We start from the raw sequence: 19956 nt of genomic DNA, 5'->3' as shown, positions 1-19956 counted from the left end.
TATATATTAAGATAATAAATTAATATAAATATTTTGATTTATAAAAAATTAAACAATAAAGATAATAAATAGTGCAGGAAAACTAAATTGACAAATTGATTTATATAGTATGAATTACTTGATACTTGGTTAAAATTAATTGATAAAAGCTCGTTAAATTCAACTTATTATACTTAACAAAATAAATTTAAAATAAATCTTTTGTTCGATAGGCTTTCACGCTCTACTCGAACTCAATTACATTAGTGAAAAATAATAAAATATATTTAAAAATATAAGTCTATTCGAACTTGATTCATGTTTGATTCAATTAAAACTCATTTTAACTTGATTAGAGCAATAATCATACCAAATTAAAATGCAGTTTTTCAAACTCACTATTAATTCAAATAAGTTTGAACAATGATGTGTTCGACTTGATTTGAATCATTTACCCCTATAGCAAGAAAAGCAACTACATTTAACACAGTAAATTGCACAACATAAAAACAGTTCAAGAAGCATATATATCTCTAGATATAGAAGATTTGAAATACAAAATCTAAGACTCAAATCTTTGTTCGTTGTCTTGGATCCACAATTAAACCAATGGATTCCTAGGGTTGGTGTATTCTTTATATATCCTATAGTTTCTCTAAATTAAGCGAAGTATCACAAATCTTTTGACTTATCCTGTATATTGTCTTTTTCGTTTCGTGTTGGAATAGAACCTTAATTTCTTATTTGTTACTAGTTATTTGAAGATTTTACGAAAAACTTCTTTTGAGGAGCGAACAAATATTTCCTTTTTTGTTCGATGCGAAGACATAGGATAAACCACTATTTATCATTATATTGAATTTAGAATGAAAAGGGATTCCATCATATTCATATATAGTGAAGTCAAACCACTATTTATCATTATATTGAATTTAGAATGAAAAGGGATTCCATCATATTCATATATAGTGAAGTCCTACACCGGATTCCCACAAAACAAAAGAGCATCCTTTTCTATTATTAGTACTACTTGAATTTCTATGTTAAGTCTTATAGAAAATAAAATATTCAAATAAAAATAGAGAATAGTTAATTGTAGATCGAATGACTGTTCATATCTATTATGTTTTGATGCAAATAGGGGGCAAAAAAACTCTGTGGATAAATGGTGGTTTAATTCAATGGTGTTTATGTTAAAACTTGCACAAGATATCAATACAAAGGAACAATCATCAGAGAAAATATTGTAGGCAAGAGGCTCTGCATCTCATTAACAAAATCATGAAGAAGATAACCAGAATGGGTTCGAACGCTGGTTAAATATAAAGAAGAGCAATTGCGTAAGAACTGCTGTAACAAACTAAGTAACCAACTGTATTACATGGACCAATCAGGAAATGAATAAATGACTCATATACCAAGTCAGCAAATAACCAGAAAAGCAAAGAAAAATGTGTAACCAAAAACACGACTTCATTGTCCCGCCTCAAATACAAAAAAAACATAACGTCATCATCTTCCTCAACATCTTCGTTCTGCCGAAGCTCAGTAACAGTGGTAGTCTCCATCTCTACAAACTGGACATTCTTGACATTTAAGAAGGAGTTAGAACACAGGTACGAGATAAAGAAATCAAAGGACAATCTTGGTCCTACTAGTGTAAGTGAAGATCCGAGTAGAAAAGGTAGGGCTAAAAACATTCATGGTTGGAGGGGTCGTGACAATTTGAGTTATAGTAATGTCGATCATTTATTTGGCGTCAAAGACATTCGGAATTTCAGCTTTGATGATACTTTTTTAGTTAGGGATAGTAATGGAGACTATCATTCTATTTATTTTTGTTTTGAAAATCATATTTTTTAGATTGACAACAATCATTCTTTACTGAGTGAACTCTTCTTTTAGTTATCGCAATTCTAATTCTATGAATAATGGATCTTCGAGTGACGATTCCTTATATAATCGTTACATGTACGATACTCAATCTTGTTGGAATAATCACATTACTAGTTGCGTCGACAGTTATCTTCATTCTCAAATCTCTATTGATACATTCATTGTAAGTGATAGTTACATTTCTAGGTGTGCTTTTTATAAATGTAGAATCGATTAGTAGTGGCGGGAGGTCCAATGTAGAAACCCACGTGAAGAGTAGTGATTTAACTCTAGGAGAAAGGTCTAATGATCTCGAAGCAACTCAAAATTATAGGAATTTGTGGATTCAATGCGAAAATTGTTATAGATTAAATTATAAAAAAATTTTGAAATAAAAATGAATACTTGTGAATATATGGATATCATTTGAAAATGAGTAGTTCAGAAAGAATAACTCTCCATTTTTAATTTTTTTTTCACCTAAATTCTTGATAACTAATTTATAGGTCTTTATCAACAAGATAAAATCGTGAGATCTCCCTTTTGTGAAAGTAGGCAAATAAAAATGAATTTTGTCTCAAGTATACAATTACAATCAAATTTAAATACAGAAAAGATAGATATATAGTTTTTTATTCTTCTCCATCTTCCAAAATCCCATTTCCACTTAAAATTCCGGTTGTGTTGCATTCTAACAAATCTTTCGATAATTTGTAAGAAACTCTTTGAGAAGATACAAGATTTAAAAGGATTGAAGGATACAGGTAAACAACAGTGTAGCTCCAGCCACGAAGAAGAAGAACAAAGCTTGCTCATGCTTTGTCTTATTTCTGTTCCTTTAAGTCACATTTGTTAAAACACGTTTTTATTAGTGACAGGTTGAATTGTTTAGCAACTTAGTAGTTAGGTGATTTTGTTAGGAGTTGATATGTATATATACAGCACCTTCGTGCTCAAGTGCAGACAGATGAAATACAATCTTCTCTTCCCAGTAAACTTTACTCTGATAAATTCCCTTCTTCAAATTCATGCCGTCTCATCTTTTAACATAGCATCAGAGCAGGTTAAGCTCTGAAACAACAAATCTCACCAAGCCTCTACACCGTCAGTGCCACTTTCTTGAATTAAGAAAATGGAATGTCACAACACCATGGAAGAAAGAACCTCTAGTGAATACAACAACATGAAAAACCAAGGGAGTGATAACTTTGGGATAGCTCTCGTATCAGCACCATTAAACGGGAGCAATTATCTTTCTTGGGCAAGATCAATCAAGATTGCCATTGGAGCAAGACTGAAGTTAGGCTACATTAATGGAACATGTCAAAAACTAACAGAAGATAAGGAGGCGGTAGAATAGTGGAGGAAGAACGACTACATGGTCGTATCCTGGATTGTGAACTCCATTGCAAAAGAAATTGCAGAAGCTTTCCTGTATGTAGATTCGGCTAGAGACTTGAGGGTAGAACTCAAAATGCGATTTGGCGAAAGTAATGGTCCTCTACTCTACCAGATAGAGAGAGACATTACTTCTATATGACAAAAGAACATGAATGTGACAGTATATTTCACAAGACTCAAAAGGCTTTGGGATGAATTGGGATCACTTGACCCATTGCCTGTGTGCTCTTGTGGAGCAAGCAAGAAAGTATCTAATAAAATGGCCTCTTATCAATTAATCTAGTTTCTCATGGGACTTAGCGACGCCTACGATCATGTGAAGAACCAGATTTTACTCATGGATCCTTTGCCCACTGCTGCAAAGGCATACTCAATGGTGCATAGAGTGGAGAAACAGAGAGATGTCAGCTCTAGAATTAATGATATTGAAAAGGAAGGAGTGATGGCTGCGTAAGTTCTTGAACCAAGAAGGCAAGTGAACACAAGAGGAAATTTCAAGAAAGCTCCTATAGATAAGAAACAGTTGCTGTGTGAACACTGCAAGAACAGGGGCCACCTGAAGGAAGGATGCTTTGAATTGATAGAATTTCCAGATTGATATAAAGGTATTACAGACAAAGGGAAAACTGGTGGCAGAACCTTGAATTTTAGAACTATGAATGCAAGAACAGAGTAAGAAGCAAATAGTCTACAGACAACTCTCAACTCGGATGAGGACAGAAGATTTTCAAAGTTTGTCAAAAAGGAGATACTGAAGGTCACACTAGACCAAAGCAACAACCACCTAAGTTCATACTTCTCTGATTTTCAAGGCTATGTAAGTACAATCCCTATCACTACTGATGTATAGATTATTGATAGTGGGGCTTCAGCCCACATGTGTGCCTCCATAAAGGCTTTCAAAACTTTCTATGCTCTTAACAATCAAGTCTCTGTCAAGTTGCCTAATGGATCTAGCCAACAAGTTAAAATTGTAGGAGAGGTTCATATAAGTCAAAACTTTATATTTAAACATGTTTTATATGTACCTGCATTCAAACATAACTTACTTTCAGGTAAGCAAGTTATGTGAAGATGATCATCATAGTGTGCATTTTATAAATCATACTTGCATTGTGCAGGACCCTCTGACTAGAAAGGTGATGGCTATAGGTAGGCAACAAGGGAGACTATATGTGTTAGAGAAGAAACCACCAGCTCACATGCAAAATGGCCCTAAGTTGACTATCCCAAGTGAAAAAAATATACCTGCTGCTATGTGCAATTTGAACAAGTGTAATGATAAATGCGATGAAATGCTTTGGCACAACAGGCTAGGACATCCAAGCTTAAATGTTCTGAATCACATGAAACTTTGTACTGACAATGCTATTAATAAAATCAAATGTGAAGTGTGTCCTTTGGCAAGACAACATAGAATGCCATTCTCCTTAAGTGAATCCAAAACCAAGTTTGTATTTGAATTGATTCATGTCGACATATGGGGTCCATATAGAAATTACTCTATTAACAACTTTGAATATATGCTCACCATTGTTGATGACTTCAGTAGAAGCACCTGGGATTATCTTATGCTACACAAATCACAAACTCAGTCCAAGCTAGAACAATTCTATAATATGGTGCTGATCCAATTTGAAGTAAAAATAAAACAAATAACGGTTGATAATGGAGAATTTATTAATAAAGAGCGGGAAAAAGTATTATTTTAGTCCGTTAAGTATGCCTAATTTTAATTTTAGTCCGATAACTATGTCTATTTTTGTTTAGGTCCAGTAACTTACGAAATTGCTTACTTTTAGTCCTCTGGTAGATTTTCGGATAATTTTACCCCTATGAGTGCATATGAATTAAAACTGCATTTCAAAAGTTGCATAGGGGTAAAATTGTCCAAAAATCTGCCAGAGGACTAAAAGTAAGCAATTTTGTAAGTTACTGGACCTAAAACAGTATGGGCGTAGTTATCGGACTAAAATTAAAATTAGACATACTAAGCGGACTAAAATGATACTTTTTTCTAAAGAGCGCCAAGATTTCCTTCACAATAAAGGAATAATACACCAAAGAATATGCATTCACACTCCACAACAGAATAGTGTTGTCGAGAGGAAACACCAACACCTTTTGCAGATTGCAAGATCCTGTTGTTTCATGCTAGCTTGCCTCTAAAATTTTGGACAGAAGCTCTGTTAATGGCCACTTATCTTGTTAATAGGCTTCCTGCTCAAGGATTAAACTGGAAAACTCCATATGAACTACTCTATAAAAGAAAACCTTCATATGATCACATTAAAGTGTTTGGTTGTCTTTGCTTTATTACTAATGTATTGCCTTTTAAAGGGAAATTTGAACCAAGAGCATTGAAAATATATACTCCTTGGCTATGTACATAGCATAAAAGGGTATAAAATCATGTATTGAAACACTAGAAAAGTGCATGTTAGTAGGGACATAGTCTTCCATGAAGAAACTTTTCCCTTCAAAAATGTTATAGAAGAGAATAGAGATACAGTTTGCCCTCTTCCCACTGCCACTGACATAGATGAAGTAGAAGATGAAAAAGAACCTACATTAACACCTCCTGGACCTAACCAAGAACAAGAAATTGAGGACTTACTGCCTAGGAGATCAAACAGACTTTCAAATAGGCCTAGATAGATGCAACATTATGAATGTTACAGTGGTGAAGAGACTGCAAACTATCAGATGACACTTGCACACAACTATTTTGTAGAAAAACTGTGTAACATGCAGGAACCCAAGGATTACATGGAGGCTCAAAAACAACCAAAATGGAGAGACGCCATGAAACAAGAAATCAGTGCCTTGGAAAAGAACAAGACATTGAGACTGACAGAATTACTTCCGAATAAGAAAACCATTGGCAGCAAATGGCTATACAAGGTGAAGCTTAATCCTAATGGTACTATTGAAAGGCATAAAGCCAAGTTAGTTGCTAAGGGTTATAGCCAAGTTAGTGGCTAAGGGTTATAGCCAAGTTGAGGGAGAAGATTACAATGACTGCTTTGCACCTGTTGCAAAGGCAGTCATTGTAAGACTTTTCCTAGCTGTGGTTGCAGGAAGGGGATGGCCATTGCATCACCTTGATGTAAACAATACCTTCTCACATGAATCTCTTGATGAAGATATATATATGGAACCCCCACAAGGTTAGGAAGTTCCATTAGGAAAAGTATGCAAACTGGAGAAATTCTTGTATGGGCTAAAACAAGCTTCTAGAAAATGGAATGAAGAATTCACCAATAAAATGAGAATTTTTGCTTTGAACAATGTAACCATGATCATTGCTTGTTCACAAAAGGCACTGGTGTAAACTTAATAGCTTTACTTGTGTATGCTGATGACATACTCATTACTTCAGCTTTTGAAGGAAACATAACGGAGGTCAAGGTTTATTTAGATGAACTCTTCAATGTAAAACATCTAGGATGTGCTAAATATTTTCTTGGATTTGAATTAGATCACTCTGAAGATGGCTTAGTTGTTACACAATAGAAATATGCCCAAGACATCATAAAAGATGTTGGGATGAGTAAGGCAAAACATACAACTATACCTCGGCCCCCAGGTTTGAAACTTTCAGCAGACACAGGAGCTGTCCTTACTGAACCATCCAAGTATAGAAGACTTGTTGGGAGGCTGCTATACTTGGGATTTATAAGGCCAGGTTTGTGCTATGCAGTCCAACAGCTGAGCCAGCACCTTCAGCATCCTTGTGAGAAACACTAGGATGCTGCAACGCACGTTGTTAAATATATAAAGGGAACTGCTTCTTTAGGTGTTTTTTCCTTCGAATACTAATTTCTCACTTCGAGTCTTCTGTGATGCAGATTGGGCTGCATGTCAATTGACAAGAAAATCACTAATTGGTTTTTGCATCTTCTTGGGACACACCCCTATATCCTGGAAAACAAAGAAACAAACAATGGTGGCAAGATCATCGGTTGAAGCTGAGTAACGTAGTATGGCTAGTACCACTTGTGAGGTAGTATGGTTAATCTACCTCTTGCAGACTTTGGATGTTGAAATCAAATTGCCAGTACCATTCTTTTGCAATAACAAGGCAACATTGCATATAACGGCCAATCTCGTATTCCATGAGAGGACAAAACACCTTGAAATAGACTGTCATGTGGTGAGAAATAAGTTCAAAAAAGGAGTGATACAACTTACATACGTGATTTTAAAACAACAAATTGCTGATGTCTTCACAAAGTCACTACCCTGCAACTCTTTTCTACATCTAAGGTCCAAGTTGGCCTTGGTCAACCTCGTCCCAAGTCCAACTTGCGAGGGGGGGGGGGGGGATAAGAATACAAGAATTAAAAGGATTGAAGGATACAGGGTAACAAGAGTGTAGCTCCAGCCACGAAGAAGAAGAACAGAGCCTGTTCATGCTTTATCTTATTTCTATTCCTTTAAGTCACATTTGTTAAAACACGTTTTTATTAGTGACAGGTTGAATTGTTTAGCAACTTAGTAGTTAGGTAATTCTGTTAGGACTTGATATGTATATATATAGCACCTTCGTGCTCAAGTGCAGACAGATGAAATACAATCTTCTCTTCCCTGCAAACTTTACTCTAATAAGTTCCCTTCTTCAAATTCATGTCGTCTCATCTATTTCAATCTTTCTTTATTAAATTAGAAGACAAACAAAACAGAAAGAAACGAACAAAAATAATAAAGTTAATTATCATATGCACTCTAGTCGTTGAATGTTGGAACAAATCACTATTTTATCAGGAAGACAGAAAAAGAAAACTCGATTTAATACCATTTTGTACCTATAATATTATGAATGAGCAAATTATTCTTTAATAAAAAATAAATCACAATTTATCTTTCTATACTTTTTAAAATGAAGCAATTTACGTCCCTTTTTAAAGAGGTAAACTGCTTCATTTTAAAAAGCAAATGGGGGTAAACAATGCATTTTAAAAAATACAAGAGAATAAATTGCTGTTTTTTTTTTTCATAAAAAGATAATTTGTTCATGTAGAATATCACATGGGTTGTTTGGTTTTTTCACAAAAAAAAAAAGAAAAATGTTTTTAGCTATTAAATTGGAGATGGAATCAGACATTAAAAAAAGAAAAATCATAGAATCAAACACAAAAATAGAGATTGATAAAAAAAAAATAAAAGAAAAAGAAAAACATAGGACTTGAGAAGTCCGTACCAAGAAAATTTAGATAGTTTTTGCCTATCCAATAGCATTTTAGGAATTTAAATAGTTGAAGGCGGAATCTAGCAGTATTATTAAATGTTTAGGCTCTTAAATGCTTGAGCATCTATGCTTTAATCTAAATTATCTGTATACTTTTGTATTGATTTCTAAGCACTCAAGTTAATTATTGAGTGCACGCAGTATTGTCATGCGCCCCCTAGTCTTCTTCATTTCTTGTTAATTATTTGGTTAGATGTTCTATTTTTAGGAGAAGAAATATTCAAGAATTTTTATCATGGTCAATAATTATAATTATTATTTAAAAAATTATGACAAATCTAATTTACCATGACTGTCCAACGATTATTTTTCATTTATTTTGATAAACAAGACCAAAATATATAATATAGCTAAAATTAGACAAGTGTTTTTTTTTATTTTTTTTAGCCAAAAACTACCCTGGCAGGATAGGAGAATTTTTCGGGGTCCCTTCTCATCTCAATATATAAGCATAAATTAGAGGAGTACAACATATTTTCTAAACAAGGAAATGGGAACTACTACTCCTTTTACAGAATCTCAAACCCAAAGCAAGACTAATAAAAGAGAGAAAAAAAATAAATTACAAATCAGGGTGGATCACAAACAAGTCTTGGTAAAATTTGCATTACCTTATAGTCTAAAATAATCCTAAATAAAGACCAACTCTATTTTTGAGTAGCCCAAATTTGTCGCTAAAAGCTTGTAAGTCCTGAAAAAGCAGCCTGAATTACGTAAGAGTTACACAAAAAATGCCGCTGCAAAGTCAAAAGAGACTTTTGATCCACCAAAATACTACTCATCAAAGTTATCTTCTTGAGGGGAGTTGGAACGAAACCTTTGTATGACAAGTGTTGATTAATCTTTGCCGAACATAAACTTTTAAATTGATTTTGTTTTATCATTGATAGATAATATATATTTACCAAGATTCCTAAATCGTAATTATTATAACATAAGCAATTATAAATTTGTACTCATAAAATTTCATGTCTAAAATTCTAAACACAAAAATATTGCAAAAAATGTTGAAATATATTAATTTAACAAAGCATTTAGAGTACAATCTTTAAGTATGATTATTGTTCAAACACAAGAATTAATTTGTGGAATTTGATAATTTGAAGGCAAGCTTCCTAGTGGAATCTCCTTTTTAATATTTGTTCGAAGTAAATTTCATAATTTTGAATTAAATGTTATAATTTTAAATTAAAAAGTTATGAATTTTAACGCCTCTAATTATTGACATCACTGTCTGTTCCTCTTTGAATGAGTCGAATCCTCATAAACTTTGTACGAGAATATATGTAATATCATCAATCTCTTTATTATTTGATTTCATATAAATGTGGATTAATTACACATAGTCATATTTTCCCCACAAAAGTTTTGAGATTATATTTACATCCGTATAAAAAATTCTTCATTTATACTTAATCCACTTTCGTTAGATTTGGACGGAAAATACTGATGTTAGAAAATAAAATTATATAAATTTTTAATTTTAGCCGTCATTTAATATTCTATGTATACTTTTTTACACAAGGGATAAATGTAAGATCTATTTATGAAGTGAGGTTAATATCATTACATTTTTTTCTTATCAATACATTTTTTTGCTAACATTAATATTTTTCGTCCAAACCCTAATGAGAGAGGGTCCTATGTAAACAGTGAATTTCTTGAGGGGTGAAAATGCAATTTTGAACTTCTTCGGGAGAAAGAGTAATTTCATATTTTTAAATAGGGTGTAAGTGTAATTGATCCAATAAATAAATATATCACTTACTTATCATGATATGATTGGCTGACATTTGAATCCAAGATGCATATATATGGTGCACTTTGATCAATCATGCATGCCACTACAATATTTAGAATTCTGATCATACTCTAAAAAGATAATGAAATTATACATAGTCTAAATTAACACAACTGTCCAATATCCAATAAAATTTCACACACTACACCAACTTAAAAGGCCAAAATCTCACATTAAAATCATTCCTGCAAGAGCCCTCATCAAGTACCAGGGAAAATTGCATTTTTCCTCCCATATATGGTCCGATACATATTCATCCCATTAGAAATGAAATTTTCATTAATTTTTTTGCCTTCCTCACCAAGTACGTGGTTGTTAACTCTTCTGTCTTCTCGGTAATGCACGTGGTATTTCCATCAAAATACTAATAAAATCTGATGAAGACTCAAATTAAATGTAATTTATGGGACCTAAATGAGAATAACTAATGAGATAAAAAACATATTGAGCCCAAGATAAGAAAATTCCAATTTTTCCGTCAAGTACCATTCGAAAGTCTGCCGCCGTTGAAGCTTACCATCGCCCCCGAGATGAAGGAAATTAAAGAAAGTGAAAAAGAGAAAAAAAAAAAAAGAAGAAGAAGAAGAACTTACATCACAGTGTCACTAGAAGCCATTGATGAAGACACCCTCTTTGTGTAGAATAAGTGTAACAAAACAAACAATGTTATGGAGAAAAGAATTGGCATTGAATATATGAAAACTTGGTAAAGTGTAAGTTGAAATGCTTGGGAACTATACATTTCAGAACCCCAAATACCATTCATGAGCCTTTGCTGTTCAAATGAAAAGTGATGATGGTTTTCGCAATCAGTAATATATATAGAAGATATTTGTATTTTACATTAAAAATATTAGGAATAATTATATTTACATCTTCTAATTTATGGTATATTTAAACAAATCATCTTTGTCTTTTGCGTGATTACAGAAACTATTTTAGATAGCCAAAAAGCAAAGATATTTAAATAATTGAGGTTTTTGGGGTGTATATGTAATTTTTTAAAAAAAGTGGGGGATTTGTGAAAATGATGTCGGCGTTTCTAGTAGATGTATGTATAATATTTTAAAAGATAAGAGTGATGTGTGTAAATAAATTATAGTTTAAAGGATATAATATTCCTAATAAAAAATACATATGGTCATGCATGAAACTTGTGTTCACAGCTTAATTATTGGACAAAAAACTTTTTAAAAGTTAGCAACAATGCAACTTAAATTTTTAAATTTTTGTTGTATCCCAACTGAACTTTTCCCCGTGAGGTTCGTCCATTGATGTTGCGCATTGCTGACTCTTATTCCACACGGGAAAAATGCAACCAATTTAAAATGAGCAAATTATTCCTTTCTAAAAAAAAGTTTAGTAATTTATTTTTTCATGTTTCTAAATATGCAACAATTGTCTATTGTGTTTTTCAAGATAAAATAATTTATCTCCGGGTGTTTTTCAAGATCAAGCAATTTACCTTCCTATTACTTTTTGGTAGGAAGATAATTTACACATTTGCAACATTATAGAAAGATAGAGAATTAAACCCCATCAATAGTGGATGGGACATTTATGTGGCTTATAAATTTTAAGGCCTTTTCTCATTTGTGAGGTATTTTTTTAGAATAAAATTTAGGGTAGAATACATTTTGTCCCTCTGAACTATTCGCCATGTAATATTTACCCCCTTAAACTAACAGATTATCACTTTCTCATTTGGTTGGACAAAAATGCCCCTTATGCCTTGAACAATTATATTATATTTGATATATTTTAATATTTCGCATTAAATGATCATCAAGTTTTTTTCATAAGTGAAGAATTTAAATTAAAAGTGGAGTATATATATGCAGTTGATACATAATAGATATAATATAACCAACAATTCATATATGCTTCTTAAAAGAAATTAACAAATATATATGATGTGCACGAAAATAGCATGAGTTCAATAAGCTTGGACTTTGGTGGACTTGGGCCCTGCAAACAACACATTAGCATTATGATACTCAAGTTAATATCAAATTTAAGAGAAAATAATTAAAAAAAGAAAATCAAAATGTGAAATCAATATATGATGATGACATTCGTGAGAGAATTTGTATTAAAAGTGCAAATGGAGTGCAAAGTAAGAATTGACAGCAATAGTGGAAACAAAACCTGTATTTATAGAGGGTTTGTCCTCCTTCGGTGGGCTTTTGCACGTTCCCTCTATTTTCGGGAAAAGTGGTTAAAGGCTGTTAGGATAAGTCATAACCTACTCTTATCTCTTGCTAATCTTGTTAATGCAAGTCTATCTCCACGTTGAGGAGATTCTTTATTGACGAGGACTCCTAATCAACAAGGAATCCTTCTGACCTAGGAGTCCAAGGTTTTGGGGGAACCTCTCTTGCCTCGTATTCTCCATGTTGGTTAAGTGGAACACTTGGCAGTCCAAGTGTATGCCATGTGGGGATCACTGGACATGAGCCCTGGTCCCATCATCTCTTATTTGGCCATATTCTTGGGTCAGATCTGTAGGTCTCTTGGAATTTATTCCCTTCATGGGTTGTTGGATTGATGTGGGAGGCCCCCAGGCTTTTTCTTTTCTTTCTTGGGCCGGAATTCCTTGAACTTGTATACATCAATATATATGCTTAACCAAAAGTTAAACATTTTTAGAAAAAAATAAATAAATATATTTTATCATAATTTTAAAAAAAAATATGTTAAAAAATAGATATGTAATTATTCATTTTTATATAAAAGAATAAATAGTTAATAACTTAATTTTGTTACTAAATTAAGAAAATATTTTTATGAAACTTTTTGTGTTTTATTGTACTCATTTTTTAGCTAACTTTGCATCTGTAAAAAAAATAAAATTTGAACTATCTAGCTCACTAATTATATAGATATTTTTTTCAATTAAAAAAATTAATAAAACTTAAAATACAAAATTACTAGAAAAAAAGAAATTCTTTGAACTAAATATATATAAGGGTAAAATTATCTAAAAGTTTAATTGTAAGGGATAAATGTTATATTTGTTAGTATAAGAAAATAATTATTACATGACATATAATTTAGATGGCAAAATGTATTTTATCCTAAAATTTAGGGCACTTAATGAACTCCAATCCATACCATATTGTCCACAGAATCAATTGCTATTGTATAAGCAAATAATAATCTCGCCAAATTAATTATCACAAAAGACAACTACATGTGTTTTTTTTCTTTTTTTTTTTCTGTTTTGTTCTCTTAGGTTTTCGCATATATTCATAGATTTGAAGTCATAAATTTCAAATTTCTAATAACAAGTTGTTTGAATTTATTTAAATAATTTTAAATTTAATAAAATTCAAATTCTCAAGTTTACATTGAATTATTTTTATTAAATATTAATGGATTGAAATGTTTTAATATAGAATTATTTGAAATTTTCTTATCAGATAGAAATTCATCAATTCAAATATAGCCTTATGCAACACAATATTGAAAAAACAAAGGAGCTCTATATCCATAAAATCTATTGCCGTAATACAAGTCAACAATTTTCTAATCAAATTGCCACATATAGCATAACCAACAATATATTTAAAAGGGAAAAAATGTAAGGAACCCCCTTATAATATTGTAAATGAGCAAATTACCCCTTATGAAAAAATAAATAGCGATTTACCTCCTTATATTTTTTAAAATACAACAATTTAGCTCCCTATGGTTTTTAAAATGAAGCAATTTACCTCTCTGTATAAGGAGGTAAATTGCTTCATTTTAAGAAGTACAAGGAGGTAAATTGCTATATTTTTTTTCATAGGGGGTAATATGCTCATTTTCAATATCACAGGATGGTAAATTGCTATTCACCCTATTTAAAAGGAAGAATTTGAAGAAAAAATTTCATGATAATGTATCAAACGAAATTAAAATTTATTAATATTTCTCAAAATATAGTCCAAAATAATAGTCGGATTTTCTAAAAGACTTTGTAATATAAGAATATTCAATTAAATCCAAAAAAGAAAATTATTCTGAAGAATTTGAAATTCCTAGGAGTATATTTTTTGAATTCTCTTGTGGAGAATATAAAAAGAAAAAAGAGAAAAAGGTTCAATTATCTATTTTGTTGCAAAAGATGGTGAGTTTTATAAGATTAGATTGATTAAAAGCAATTCCACTTTTTAGACCAATTATATGCGTAAAGGTGATGGATCTATCATGTGGCAGCCACTTAACTTACACATGACTAGTAAACACATAGTTAGCATAGCCACACTGATGTCCAAAATCATTCTGCAGATCTTACTTTTCTTGTAACCAATGGAAAACGTTCTTATTTTTCATGCTTTTCCATTCCATGGATTAAATACTGATAAAGTTTGCAATCAAAAGCTAAATAGCCCAACAATCATGTTTTAATTTAATGATTGCAGTTCAGATTGAAGTCTCGTGAGTAAGTTTAAAGTTATGGGTTTGAGTTCGACCAGACATGTGGGTATTTCACCGACATTATGCGAGTTATTGTAATTTGTTTGCAGTGGTTTTGATGTATTAGTTGAATTGAACGTTATCGTAATTAGTTGTTTACTGTTCTTAAATGTATTAATTGAATCGAGAGTTTGTATTATTTTTGTTTACTGTTCTTGGATGTATTGGTCTAATTTAGAGTTATTATAATTTATGATTTATTGTAATTAATATATGAATATATTGATTGGAAGAATTTAATGCTAAGAAGTTAAATAGCATATGGACAAGATGTGTAGTTTTTGGAAAATAAAACAGTTCATGGATGTATAAGATGTTTGTTCCAGGTCAGCCAAAATCTTTAAAAATTGCCTGGTTTTTGTGACGAAATAAAATGTTAGGACCGTAATATTACAGATTGTGAATGTGTGAAAAAAAAAAAAGTAATTGAAAATAATAAAACTTACTTGATTTGTGAAAAAAACTTTATGTCCATGGTTGCTATTTATATTATAAATGAAAATGGTTTAATAATTATGGTATCTGAGACATGTTATTGAAGTTGTTTTGGATAATTCAGTAGTATTTATTTCTCTGATAAATATGCAGTATTTATTTAATATTAATATTAATTCTGTTAAAAATGCTAAAAAAGTGGAATATGAAATTCTTAAAAAATTAGCTCAACTCAATTAACTGACAATTTTTAAAGTAAATCCTAAACTAATCAATAATTCTAGACGATTTGACTCTTGAAAAATTAAACAAATTGTAAAAGCTACTAAAGAATCAATAGCACTAGATAAAGTTATAAAACTTTCAGATGCTATAGATATAAGACATTACCAAGAAGAATACAAATTTCTGCATATGCAGATAGTCTTTGAACCTCAAACATTGAAGGTTCACCGGAGAGTTTTCTAACTGCTCCAAGACATACTAGGAATTTAGACCAGAAAAATTTGTAATAGGGATAATACAATCTAGTCTCGCTCATGGACCAATATTCTTTAATATCTACCCAAATTTACAATTATCATTATCTAATGTTTATATACATAAGGCATTAACATTGAATGCTAAGACAAATGGGCATAATTATGCACTTGGATCGAAATTAATGTGTATGTTATAGAATATACTATAAACTTCTTCGGACACTTAATTCCAATTATAGAATACAAGATAATAAATCTTTAGAATAAATAGTATTTTTTAGAGAAATCTAAATAATTCCAGAATTAACACTAGAAGACAAATAAAATAGAATTCCAAAATATTGGATAATTAAAAAAGAAGTCCCCATTAAATCAATTAATTCAAGGTTTTCTCTAGTATGAGACTGTATATTTTCTCTCGCATGGGAGGGGCAATATTGAGTGGTAGCTTAGGTTGCGCTGGGGAGTTACAGAGTGTTTTATTTCTGTTTTGTCCCGGAGATTACGCTCTTGGTCATTCTAACATCGGTCTTTGATCTGTCGTAGTTGGGGATTACATCCTTTCGCGGATTTAGTGACGATTGTTCCTCTACCTAGGGGGCTGGGACCGTTCTTTCTCTTTTATTCTCTTCTTAGTTCTTTCTTTTTAGTGCTTTTTTCTTTGTGATCTTGTGTAGTTTCATATTCATCTTGCCTGGTTTTCATTTATTGTAGGTGAGTGGAATTAAGTTCTACGATTTTTCACCGGGGACTTGCAAGGGAGTAGCGACACACATCAGTTTGCTTGCTGCATTATGGAGGATTACATAGAACGCCTACATCTCTTGTTGGTAGTGATGGAAGAGGAGGAAGGGGGTTTAACTTTACCCAAAGGGGATTGGATAAGCGAGGGGAGATCAAAAGGTTTTTTGCTGGTTGGCAGACTTCTTACTCCTCAAGCTTACCTATATGATGTGCTTTTGATGACACTTACGAATATCCTGCGACCTGCTAGGGGATTGGCTCTAAAACTTTTAGCTGATAATAGATTCCTGATCTGATTCAATAACAGGGCTGACAGGGAACAAGCTATGAATGGATGTCCTTGGATTTTTTACCGGAATCCTATCATAGTCAACTAGGTCATATTAGAGGACAATTTGATGCAAGTCGATGTATTGCATTCCCATTTTTTTGTGCACGTACATGGATTACCGTTGCGAATGATGACAAGAGAGGTAGTGATTCTATAGGGGTTCGGATAGGCGTAGTCCTTGACACAAATGAAACACAACTACAGTCGGGGTGGGCACCAAGGTGCAAATAAGGGTATCACTGGACGTTCTTAAACTATTAAAGAGGGCTCTACGACTTCGTTCGCCAGGAGGGGATGTAATTACCATATCTTTTACATATGAAAATTTACCGACATTTTGCTAGTTCTGTGGAATTTTGAGGCATATCATGCAAGATTGTGAGACAAGGCTAGAGGCTTTGGACAGAGGAAAAGGGCAGTTAGAGACGCAATATAGGTCATGGTTAAGGGAATCTATGGCAGTGTGGCAAGCGTTGGGAATAGGTGGTGCTTTATGGGGGAGGCAGGATGGTGGGGAGATGATGGGGGGGGGCAGAGGAATTTATTGAAATTTGGCAGGTGGTGGAAGAAAATGGACTGCCATCTTCAATGCAGGCGGACTAGATGGGGCTTGGAGATGGGAGGCCGACTGGATCACTGGAGACAGAGGTATGGGGAGCGACGTTCGACGGTGGACGAGGCAATGAAGGAAACTGGTGAAGCGGCAGCGTGTTCCCAGGAAGCATCGAGCGAGAATCAGGGAAGTGGAGACGTGGGTGGCGCGCTGGTGACCTCCAGTAGGCTAGTGAATGAGGAAGGTGAAGATGGGTCAGCTCATGAATTTGGGCTCTGAAAGGAAAATGAAGGTGGGCTGCAATTTTCGTCCCACTATCAAGAAGGATCTATGCTTTCCCGTGTCCAACCCAATTGCACTACTAATGTCAATACAAGCCTAGAATTCGTCATTGGACGTAAGTTAAGTGATGCTATTCTTTAAAGGCCTTATATAGATAAGGTGTCCAACTCCATTGTAGGAAATAGGATTAGCCCAAGTAGACTAGTATAAAAAGGAGCCAGCTTTGCATCGTTGAATTTCACGCGATCACTTCAGGCAACATACCCAAGTTCACAGCAACCTTCTTTGACTTATATGGGACTTCAACTTGGTTCTCCGAGAGGGAAACCGAAGCTCAAAGCAGGTGGATTAACGAATATTTTACCTCAACCCAATTCTCAAATGGGTGGGTCTCTAGGTAAGGATTCTAACCTAGAATATTTTCTTCTTTCTCATTGTGATGAACTACCTTCGATTCAAATCAATACTCTTAATGGAAGTGATGGGATAGGACATGCTAATGAAGGGATATGGGGGATTAGTGTTAGTACCAGTGGTTTTTGTGGTAGGGAGTTGCAGATTGAGAGGGGCGCGGGGAGGTCGAGGGAATTGGAGGAGAGGTAGGAAACTGGGAAGTGAAGGTGATTGGAAGTGGAAGAGAGGAGCAGGCATGGGAGAGCGACTACTCAAGAAAAGTACACTGAGAAATAGTGATGATCAATATGTAGTATCGACAGAGGTTGTGGGATAACCCCGTGAGAACAGTGAGTACTTTAGTTTGGAACTATTAGGGATTAGGGTCCGCCTTGACAGTTCAGAAACTAGGAGAGTGCATTTGAGAGTGAGGGCCTCGACTGGTTTTTTGTTGGAGACAAAGTGTGGTAAGGGTAGATTCGAAATAACATGGGATCGACTAAATATGTTTGGAGTGTTGGAATAGGTCACTAAAAGCCAATTAGGTTAGCTGCTTTGAAAATTATTCAAGCAATCTTTATTTAAGCAATGTTGTCCCAATGAACAAATAAGTATTCGTCTTTGGCAAATGTATCTGTTGTGCTCATCAAATTACGTCAAGCACTGCTTTGATGTCACAACAAAGACCCACAGACCACTTAATAACCCATGTAGTTTGGCTGTGCATTGGATGGCAACTATGGGACCAACTTCTAAGGATTGGTCTGAAATGTCCATAGTCAAGGACCTCGAAACTGGGCATCGAGAGTCCTACTGAGACTCGTATTGAGTGTTGCATTACTTGGATGAGTGCCGTGTTTCATGGGACGTTGGACGTCTATGCAATTTGAGTGGGTCAGTTGACAAGGTAGTCAATTGACTGAACTGACTCGCGGGGATCGTCATATGGAAGCCTTAGAGGCTTGGTCGGTATGATTTGAGTCCCCAGCTTTGATAGTACGGGATTAGTCCCCTGACTTTAGGAATCGCGGCAGTCACGTGCATACTATGACTGTATCTTGGATCTGTGCGAGCGGTAATTGTTTCACAGACACGATCATAACAAGCCTTATCCAATGTAGTCGAAAAATGTAGCGAGGACGGTGAGTTCCAAGAAGACGATCGTCCCCTGTCAGTATATGACAGAGGTATCTCCTATTCACTTAGAGATGTGTTACCGCTCTATAAAATTATGGCCACAGTCATTGGTCGAATAGAAAAATGAGGTTCTTATGTCGAGCATTTTGGTGTAATGGGATCTCAAGTATTAAGCACACTCACCTAGTCCAGGATTGGGAGCCGACACCTAATTTCATGTCCTAGATTAAGACCGGGAGATGGTAGATGGAAGGACCGTACCCGTATGGATTCAAGACCTAAAAGTTCACATAGATATTCGCCTAGTCTCTAGTGCCATAAACCATTGCTAGACGGCCACCCATGGTAATAGACTTTCTTGATCAAAGGTTGATTCAAAATTATTAATTAAATTAGATTTAATTAATATAGTTTTTAACACTAGCCCAAGTCTAGTTGAACGGTGAACCTAAAGAGTCACACACAAATCACCGAGAAGGGATGATAAATTAATTGAGAATTAATTCCCTAAGTAATTGGATTACTTACAAATGAGAGGGATCCATTGGATGGAGGAACCCAAGGATAAATTTATAGGAGTAATTTATATTGGGCTTGCCCATATTATTTAATAAGTTGGACTTATTAATTAATGAAAACTTATTGGGCTCATATATTTAATTGAATTAAATATATCATGGGCTTAATTAGGTGAATTTTAATTAAATTTGATTTAATTAGAATTAATTGGGCCTTGTATTTTATTCCTAATAAAATCGGCCGAAGCAAATATTTGACTAACAATTTCACTTTTGAAAAGTGTTATGTTAGTCATTCTTTATTTGGAATAAA

This window comes from Sesamum indicum, linkage group LG6 (assembly GCF_000512975.1).
Source record: "Sesamum indicum cultivar Zhongzhi No. 13 linkage group LG6, S_indicum_v1.0, whole genome shotgun sequence".
Taxonomy (NCBI): domain Eukaryota; kingdom Viridiplantae; phylum Streptophyta; class Magnoliopsida; order Lamiales; family Pedaliaceae; genus Sesamum; species Sesamum indicum.
The sequence above is the reverse complement of the archived record's forward strand: the minus strand, read 5'-3'. Positions refer to the sequence as shown.